Below are 9674 nucleotides of genomic sequence, written 5' to 3' on the forward strand. Positions count from 1 at the left end.
ACCCACTACCCAGTTAATGAAGCTGTGCGACCTCATCTGGGAACATTCCAGAGGTTCACTCCTAGTCCTGAAGGATTTCCCTGCTAACCTAGCCATTGTTATTAAAGCTCAATTCTCTAATGAAACGCCAAAGAGTGAAGATACCTGCAAATCGCTATACAGGGTTTTTAGGAGGTTTTGAAGACTGTGGAGAGTTATTGCAGGGTTTTTAGGAGGTTTTGAAGACAGGAGGCGCACCTACTGATGCCAGGAAGGACTCTTAACCATCATGAAGGATGGGTTATTCATCTTTGCCGTTCAGTCAAAAGAACAATACAGGATGATTACCCGAAGAGGTTCTTCAAAGGTGGCAGGGAAGACCATGGAGGCTAACCGATGGAAATTGGGGTCTCCAATCCATCTAGAGGTGACAACAAAAGTTTCTCTTACTTCCAGCTACCAGAGTTGTCCCTAAAACTGTGGACAGAGGACACATTTGAAGGTATTGCAATGGCCTTAGTAGGAGAATACACAAGCACAGACACCTACACTAAGACCAAAGAAAGGTGTCAGTTCGTCTGCAATCTGCATCCACATGTAAGGCCCCATGGGCGTCCAACCATAACCTTCGGTGACGATAAAAATCGAAGAAAGGCATACATACATTCAAGAAGTTATTTATGAGAGAGCATTATCAAATATTGCCCATCGTGCGGATCTATCTCGCATGCCAATGGGGCTTGTATAACACAATCAGAAGTGAACCCATCAAAAATGGCAGGAAACCAAATCGCCTGGACTCAAGTAAAAGTATCGTGTAGGTCTCGCAAACAGGCTAAGGATTCGAGCAATCAGGACCAGGGGAACCAGTTAACCCTCCTGCAGTATAGGGCAGTAGAGGAGACTCACGATGAGGAGGGGATTAAAATTGACAGAACGAAGGAGAACTCGATGAAAATCAACCGGGGTGCAATGGATGACTAGAAATGAAAGGAAACTCATCGTTCAGGAAGAGAGGAACCCAACCAGCAGAGATAGGAACAAAGGTAAAGAAGCCACGAAATGGTGTGGCGGGCCAAAGGTCTCAAGCTTCATTGATCCTAAGGCACAAGTCATTATAGAATCACGTAGGTTTGACATTGTGGCTAAAACGAGAGAGGAGGTGGAAGGAAAGAATCACCACAGTCAAGTCCCCTTAATATGTCAAACCTTTTCTTGTATATGTTTTGTAGTTTCAATTTACAAATTTTAAAATACAATTCTAAATATATAAGAGAATTGTTAGCAAAGATTGCTAAGGGGGATAATGAAGGACCACCCCCAGATTGGTTCTCCGATAGAAGTGTCATATAACCTTTACTGTAATTCTTTTTATTTTCTAATGATATCTGGTAGAGGTTTGCCTAACCCCAACTTGCCTTTCAAAAAATAAAATAAAAAAAATTACAAGTTAACATGATTCAGAATAAGTGATATTTTGAAAATATCGTGATATTTAATATTATGTAGGCTTATGGAAATATTGTGATATTTATTGTATTTATTACCAAGCATCCGCTTATCAAGACCGAATAACATGGAAATTGGATTATGATTCTCCATAGCATAGTTACAAAAGTTTAAAGTAGCAAAAATAATTACGGGCAAAATCTCATGAAAAATTGAAATTTTTGCTTTTCTCGTTGTTTATTGGCAAGAAATTTTTAATTCAAAAATTTGATAAAATGTAAATATACAAAATAATAATATCTATATAATAAAATAACCTATTTAGATATAATCAAATATAAACTTAAAGATTGCAATCAAGTCGCAACATTTTGTTTAAACATAATATCAAGATATTTTGAAAATATTGTGATATTTGGCCATTTAAAACGATACGTAAAATCTGTTACATAACTAACTGGACTCATATTCGCTACGAGCTTAGACTTATCATTAATTTAGACTTGTCCGCTTGAAGTTTCAAAAAACTAAACAAGTTTTTACCTTTGGAAGAAGTACCTCATATAGAAGCTTCTCGCAATCTCCCATCTACCTACTATCCCAAATCATTAATTGAAAAAAATTGAGTCTTTTTTTTTATATGCAAACAAGAGACCAGCCCTAACGTTTTCTTTTCGTCCCCCTCTTTCATGTATGCATTCGCCCACAAGGGCTCCCCTCATCTGGTAGGGGAGACTTGTGAATGTCACCAAGTTGACGGGACGTCACAAGTTTGAAACCCACGGATGTCATCCTATGCCACAAGGTCGAAGCTGGGTGTACGATCCCATGTGGGCAAGGGGACCTTAAGGGTTTTCCCAACCAGAGGCCAGCCAAGGTGCGGTCGATCGGTGATGGGGGCTTTCCCTTGGATTATCCAAAAAAAAAATGCATTCAAATGTGTTCATTTATCTTTCCATCTCTTTTTTTTTAGCAATCAAAAAAACCACCTCACTCACCGAGTTGATTTTTTTTTATAACCGAGAAACCATCCTCAAGAGCATAGACCTAATCGCCTTGTGATCACTGTCCTTGCAGCGTAAAACTCCGTAAGCTTACCCCTTGCTCCTAAGGAGTTACCATACTTCAGATTGCACAAGGAGTGACACACATAGAATTTGAACCTAGACCACCTGCATTATAGCAGCCTAGGTCTCATGTCTCATCCCACTACACCAAGCTCCTTTGGGGCTCACTCGCTGAAATAATTAGTGTAAAACTTTAGGTCCCTTTACTCACCCGACACTAAAGAGTGCAGGTTTCAAACTTTGTTATGTCCCATCTACTTGGTGACACGAGATGAACAAAGCCTTTTTTTTTTTAGTATAAATAAGGATATCTATTGAACTCGTGACAAAAGATCTTGTCCTCTCAAAGATCAAAAGAATTAGATCAATGACTCCATATCAAAGTTCTTTAGATGAAGGTTTCAATATTGGATGCTCGGTGCCACGTTGGGTAGGATCTTCTTGATTTTAAAAATCATGTTTGGTTAGGCATGTTTGTTTCATGAGAAAACGACCCATTTTGATATGAGAAAAGCCTTTTTCTAATAGCTGAATCAAAAATGAGAAAAATGGTAAAGTTGGTTAATGATAAGTATTCTCTTTGGCAGCCCACAAGGGCTCAGCTCATTTGATAGTATTTGGAGACACAAATGTGGTATGCTATTCAGCATTGTGTTGGGCCAGTGGATTGGATTAGAGGATGTCTTGGAAGCTTTGGTTAAGCATCTCTCAACTCAGGATCAGAGTATTTCACACGTAGCATTTGGTATGCACAAAGGTGTGTGTGGGTTAAGGCTAATTCTCTTGAGGATAGCATTACTCTCAACCATACATCATACATGGTGTCATAGATCTGTGAGTGATCTGAGTAGCATTACTCACTAAGACATTTAACTATATCAACTGGTTGCAAGGTTGTTGGATTTGATTGTTGGTTCAAAGGGATATGAATGTTGCTCCCTTTTCAAAATTTGAATGATAACAACTTTCACACATTCATATTGTGTCATCGTTCATAGGGTGGTAGATGAAGTTGTAGCTTGGGTAGGTCGTTGCCCATGAGGACACAGGACAAACACATTGGCACAAATCTAACAGATATGGATATCATTTTAATATTTTTACTAATTATCCAATACTTTTAATAATATTTCAGTGAAAATTATATTTTTATACACTAAAATATTAAAAAATACCTTCTATGGATTGAAAAATAAAAAACTTGACACCCCCATGTCCTATTTTAGAAAAAAAAATTGAGCTCACATGTCAAACTCAAGTTGCATGCCCCAAAAGGGTTTGGCATAGTGGGATGGGACCTAGGCCGCTAGGCAAGCCATCTAAGTTCAAAGACGCCTCTTGCGCAAGCCAAAGTGATGGTAGGTTTCGCAGGCATAGGCCAAGTCTCTTACTTCAGGAGTGGTTTCTTCCTTCCATGTAAAAAAAACAAAAAACTAAATAAATGTGAGAGAAGTATTGTGGATAGGAGTGGAAATAGAGGTGGTCATAAAAGGCTCAAATTGGACAAGTTTGGCATGTTTGGTTGTAAATAGATGCGCCTAATATGGTCTTTCTTCTTCTTGTCAATTACATCCCTTTTGTAGGGCTCTTGATGGTGCTTACTACCTTGGACCTTTTTTTTTGAAAGGGATTACCTTTAGATTTTTGTTCATCTAACTGTGATCTATCCATTCAAGAGGAACTCCTAGTTAGGTTAGTCCTTGCAAAGATAGTGAAATATTAGCCCACAAGGGATCTGCTTTCCTAACCACAGACTTCTATTGTTTGTCACTTGACATGGGATGATCATAGTTCGAAACCCACATGAGGTGTTCTTTGTCACAAGGCCAAAGCTGAGTGTACTTCTTAGCGGGTAGCAAAACCTTGAGGGTTATACCAACAGGAGGCCAGCCAAAGTGTGGTCGGTGATGGGGGTTTTCCCTTGGATTATCCAAAAAAAAAAAAACCTCGAGGGTTTTAAAAACTAGAGGCTCGCCAATGTGCGGTCATGAGCAGATTTTCCCTTGGTCTAACCCCAGAAAAGAAAAATGAAAGATTACAGTCAATAGAATTTTTTCTTAAGAAAAGCCCATTTTCTCTTCTACACATTAGTGGTAGTTTTTATTTATTTATTATTATTATTTGTGCAATAAGACAAGTTGATTAGTCTACACATTTTCCCTTAGTCTTTAATTATCATAGTCGCAAATCTCAGTCTTCAAAAAATATCAACCAGAGAAAATCTTGATGTATTTTGAAAAATTATTTTTTTTAAAATCTCAAAAAAGTATTGGTATATATTAATATACAATATATAAATAAATGATAAGTAACAAAAATCTAGCCAAAAGTGATCATATCTTGTTAATATCACGTTAAAACCATGATATTTTCAAGATAGGTGATATTTTGAAAATATCACAATTTTTTTGTAAAATATTGTCCTTTGAAAGTAACTTGATTTTATAGCCATATTTATGGTACTTATTTCATGGTGTGGAAGTAAGGGCAAGTAATTATCAATCTGAATCTAAAGTCACAATTATATACAACTTAATAGCTTACATCTTTATTTTGGAGACGAGGATCACGTGCAATCACATTGCACACAAAATGTTTGCTCAGGTACCTGGCCACCCTTCATTTGTTGTTGGGCCCCACAGCTGACAATCTGTATCCCAAAGATGAAGGACGGCCAGATGAAGCTACACACATTTTATGTGCAATATGATTGCACCTAATCCACCCTCTTTATTAGGTGGTTAAATATAAAAGGGATAGCATTTACTACCCTCGTGGGTAAGGAACCCTAGTAGGAACTTGTAAGGTGAGATTGTTTTGACCAAATCTGATCTCATGGATACTTTCAATGTGGTAGGAATCATAGTTTTTCGATGTAAAAATATATATTTTTTATGTTTGAAAATGTGGTATATCGTAGACTTAGACTATTGATTTTTTTACACTTATAAAATATAGCAGATACGTCAGAATCCAAAGGTCAGTTTCTAGTAACCTTAATATGTAAATCATAACTGAAGGGGCAGATGTGAAAAAAACTTAACAAGATTAAAAATATTATATTTTTTCACTAAGATTCCTTACCCACGAGGGTGGCAAACATTACCCGGTGTAAATTCACTGTAGTATAGGTGTCAACATAAATGGGATGATAATTGCTACCCTCTTGGGTAATGAACCCTGATCTGGAACTCTTAGGAGAGATTACTTTTGATCACAAATGACCTTATGGATGTGTTCAGCATGGTCAAAATAGTAGGAATTGCTCATTGAATTGTATTTTTAATGTAAAAATACGATTTTTTGAGGGTTGACAATTTGGTACATTGCAAGCTAGTGATTTTTTAACCCTTGAAAAATCCAATATACATGTGGACTGGGTTCTACTAAACCAAGCATGTAGATCACAGTTGGATGAACAGATGCGTAAAAAACATAAAAATTTAAAATTTAAAATTAACACTTTTCACTAGAGGGTTCCTTACCCATAAGGGTGTCACAACACTATTCCTATAAAAATGAACTTAAAACATTTCATATTGTTCTTGTTTATGTTGAGAAGTGGGTGCATTATGGATGTAAACAGGTTTAGATTTGTTTTGGATGTAGGCATTATGAAATCCAACCTAAATGGATATGTCCCGATTGGATTCAGAATCAAATAAAGAAGTTATCACCGAATCTGGATCCAATTACCAAAAATAGCTATCCAGATAAGACTTCTATATATGTAATGGATTCCGATGTAAAACTCTCAATTGAATGCAATCCAATTAGTATATGGATGCTACTATCTTTAATTACCAAATATAACTAAACAGAATAGATTTAGTCTGATATCCAACCCAAATTCGTTTCCACTGAATCCCAGAGAGAGAGGGGGGGGGGGAGTGCATAGGATTTGTCTAGTCTAGTTAATCCAAGGGCATATACGTCAAGAACTAAGCATCTCTGCACTATCTTGGACTTTTTGGATCAGTCCCACTAAGTACAAGCCAAGTGTGTCTAGGTCAAGAACTAAATGCATTTGCAATTTTTGAGTTTCTTTACTTTGGTCTGACTACGTGCTGCATAAGTTGTGCCTAGATTATGAACTAATCTTATTCGCAATATCTAGGCTTTTTTAGGTCAATTAACTGTAGGTGCAACCAAAATGCATCTAGGTGAAGAACTAAGCGTATTTATGATATTTGAGTTCAGTGTCACTAGTTGCAGCCCAAGTGAGCACACGAGCACCCTCAAGAGAATTATTTTCTTAAGTTTTTGAGAGGATCATTTTCAAGATGGCAATTCTCTCAGCTTTTTGCAAACATGAGAGAATGGATCCTATGAATCATAATCACACTTGAGAAAATAGAGGCCTATGGCTCCCTTCCCTAGGAAGAATGATTATCAAACGTTATATATATATATATATATATATATATATATATATATATATATATATATATATATATATATATATATATATATATATATATATATATATATATATATAACAGTAGGTTGTTGCTAAGCAACCTACTGTTATATATATTTAACAAGAAGGCTCCAACTTAAAAAATTTAGTGTCGTATTAGGGATTTTTTACTTTTTGGAGTGGAGAAAGTCGCTATCATAAAGAAACCTACTGCGTTAATGCTAATGATATATATTAGTGATAATTATGTTTAAATCTATCATAATTCATATTATTATTTCCTTTCTATATATATATTTGAATCCTGTCTCACATGCCAAAATAAGAGAGAAGGGGATCAATTTTCCCTCCTTTGTTAGGTGGGTCCCACTAGGGAGCGATCCACCCTATCCTCTATAGCTCCAAAATTATGTTTAATCTTTTTGTATTAATTAAAACTCTCATTTTAAGTTTCCTATTCAAATTCAGATTAAATTCACATTGAATGCTTATTTTTAATACGAACCAAATCACTTCGAATTCAATATAGATTCAAATTTATTTTAGGTTTTCAGGTAGGGTTTTGGATCATGAATCAAAATCCAGTCCAGTTTGGATCCTAAATAGAGATCCAGCCATCTTATCTTTTCTTGGACATTATTTTTAATAAAAAATTACATAAATTAAGATGGCGAGTCTGATGCCCCCTTAGCTGTTTCATTGTGACGTAGGAGGAGGAGAGGAAATAAGGCTCTGTTTGGGATACAAAAATGGATGTAACTAATCCTACTTATCCCACAGGTGTTTTAAAACTCGGTTTTGGTAGATGAGAATGGCGTTGAGAGTGGGGATGGGTCATTTTCAGCTACATCGTCACAAGCATGTTGTTGACAACTCCGGAGGCTCCGCTTCTCTGGCAGGAGCAGCTAGTGCACATCACCTTGTGTTGGGACGTTGCAAGTTCGAACTATGGTTGTATAACTTGTAGGGGTCTGCCTAACCCCCAGCTTTCTCCGTCGAAAAAAAAAAAAAAGACAACTCCAGCCTCGTCTCTCATTTTCAATTCCACTCTCATCAGCCCTCTCATCTCTTCTCCAACACCTGCTCCCAAACATAGCTAAGGAAAATGAAAACGAAAGAGATCGCAGAAAAACAATTAGAAATCTGGTGTCATTTTATATGTAGTTGCCTATTTAAGAAGATATGATATATTAAAAAAAATGATGAGCTTTTAATATCTTTTTGTTTTTAGATATTATTGAACCTCATTTATTCCCTGGCTGCCCTGCCCCTTCTTGTAAAGCTGCCCTAAGCCGTTTTGCTGTTATCTATTTTTTAATAAAAGTTAGCTTTCCTTTTACTCAGAAAAAAAAAGGTATCACTTGTGATTAAAGCCATCGAACCGGGTGGTATGACATTGATTTTTGCACCGAGGCATTAATGCGAATTTTTATAATCAATATTATGGCATGTAAGCATCTCTTGTTCCTTACAGTTTCATAGTCCAACTCAATATACACATTTTCCAAAGAAATTGATATATGAGTATCTTCATCACTAGTGTTGGTGCAGGGCATGTATAACCTTTTTTTTTAAGGCAAGCTGGGGTTAGGCAGACTCCTACCAGATATCTCTTAAGCAGACTCATGTGACAGAGGGATTGGAACCTGAGCCTTCAGCTTGGCACAGGACCCCGCTTACCACATGGGATACCACCTCGGTGATAGGGACATGTATAACCTGATAGACTAAACTAGGGCAATTTAGGAGGATTCGATGTTTGTCTGTTTGGATCAGGTAGGGTTTAAGTATACCAGTAGGATTCTTTCAAGTTGGAAGGGTTTATGTTTTAACCTCTTTCAGAAGCCAACTAAGTTTGGTATATTTTTATACATTATAAAGTGAAAATATTGGAACAAACAATTCAAAGCCGACATGAAGTTTGGTTTAAGTATCCCTCTTTCATGTCCTTCATCTTGGGTCCAAACGGGGTGAGGCAGGGCGGAGCCCCGTTTTTCCTCGGTCCACTTTTATCCTTAAAGAATAATTGAGGACAAGGCAAGGAGGGGATCCGGGCGGGGGAAAGCGTAAGTCTATCCCTGCCTCCATCCCGCATGGGTTTTGATTTTAACCTCTATTCCCGTTTAATGTCCTCAATCCCCGATCCAAATAGGGTGAGGCGGGGCGGGGCAGGGCTCCGTTTTCCATCCGTCTACTGCCATCCCTATACATGTGCCATACTTTTTCTAAGACAATTCAATAGGAACCTCAGGTCAATATCTATCATCTTGAAAAATGTGATTTTTTTTTATTTCTTATATTATATTTTGAATATTGAAAGATACTCATTCATCCTCGTGAAAAAGAAAAAGTAAACATTTTGATTTCTTAATGATGAAGGTTACGATTATAATTTGACTTATCATTTAACCCGAATTAAAAGATAATAATAAATGTAAACCCTTGTTTGCCGGTTTTTAAAAAAAAATATTTAAAATTTCAGAAACATACATGAGGCCCATTTTTCAAATTAGGGGGCGAAAGGTTGATAAGTTTTTGATATTGTTAGAAAACACATAAATGTATGCTCCATTAACTAAGGAAAAGTTTCAAATACACCCAAACACAGTCTAATTTTCATGTTCACACCAAACGTTTGAGAGTGTGCAAATGTCCACCAAGTTTTTTTTATTGTTTAATCAAATTACACCAATTATAAACTAGTTCGTGGGTTAACACTAACTCATGAAGTTATCATTTTACCCTTGTAACTGGTAAAA

The sequence above is a fragment of the Nuphar pumila genome, chromosome 10 (genome assembly GCF_984573655.1).
Source record: "Nuphar pumila chromosome 10, dmNupPumi1.hap1.1, whole genome shotgun sequence".
NCBI classification, from domain to species: domain Eukaryota; kingdom Viridiplantae; phylum Streptophyta; class Magnoliopsida; order Nymphaeales; family Nymphaeaceae; genus Nuphar; species Nuphar pumila.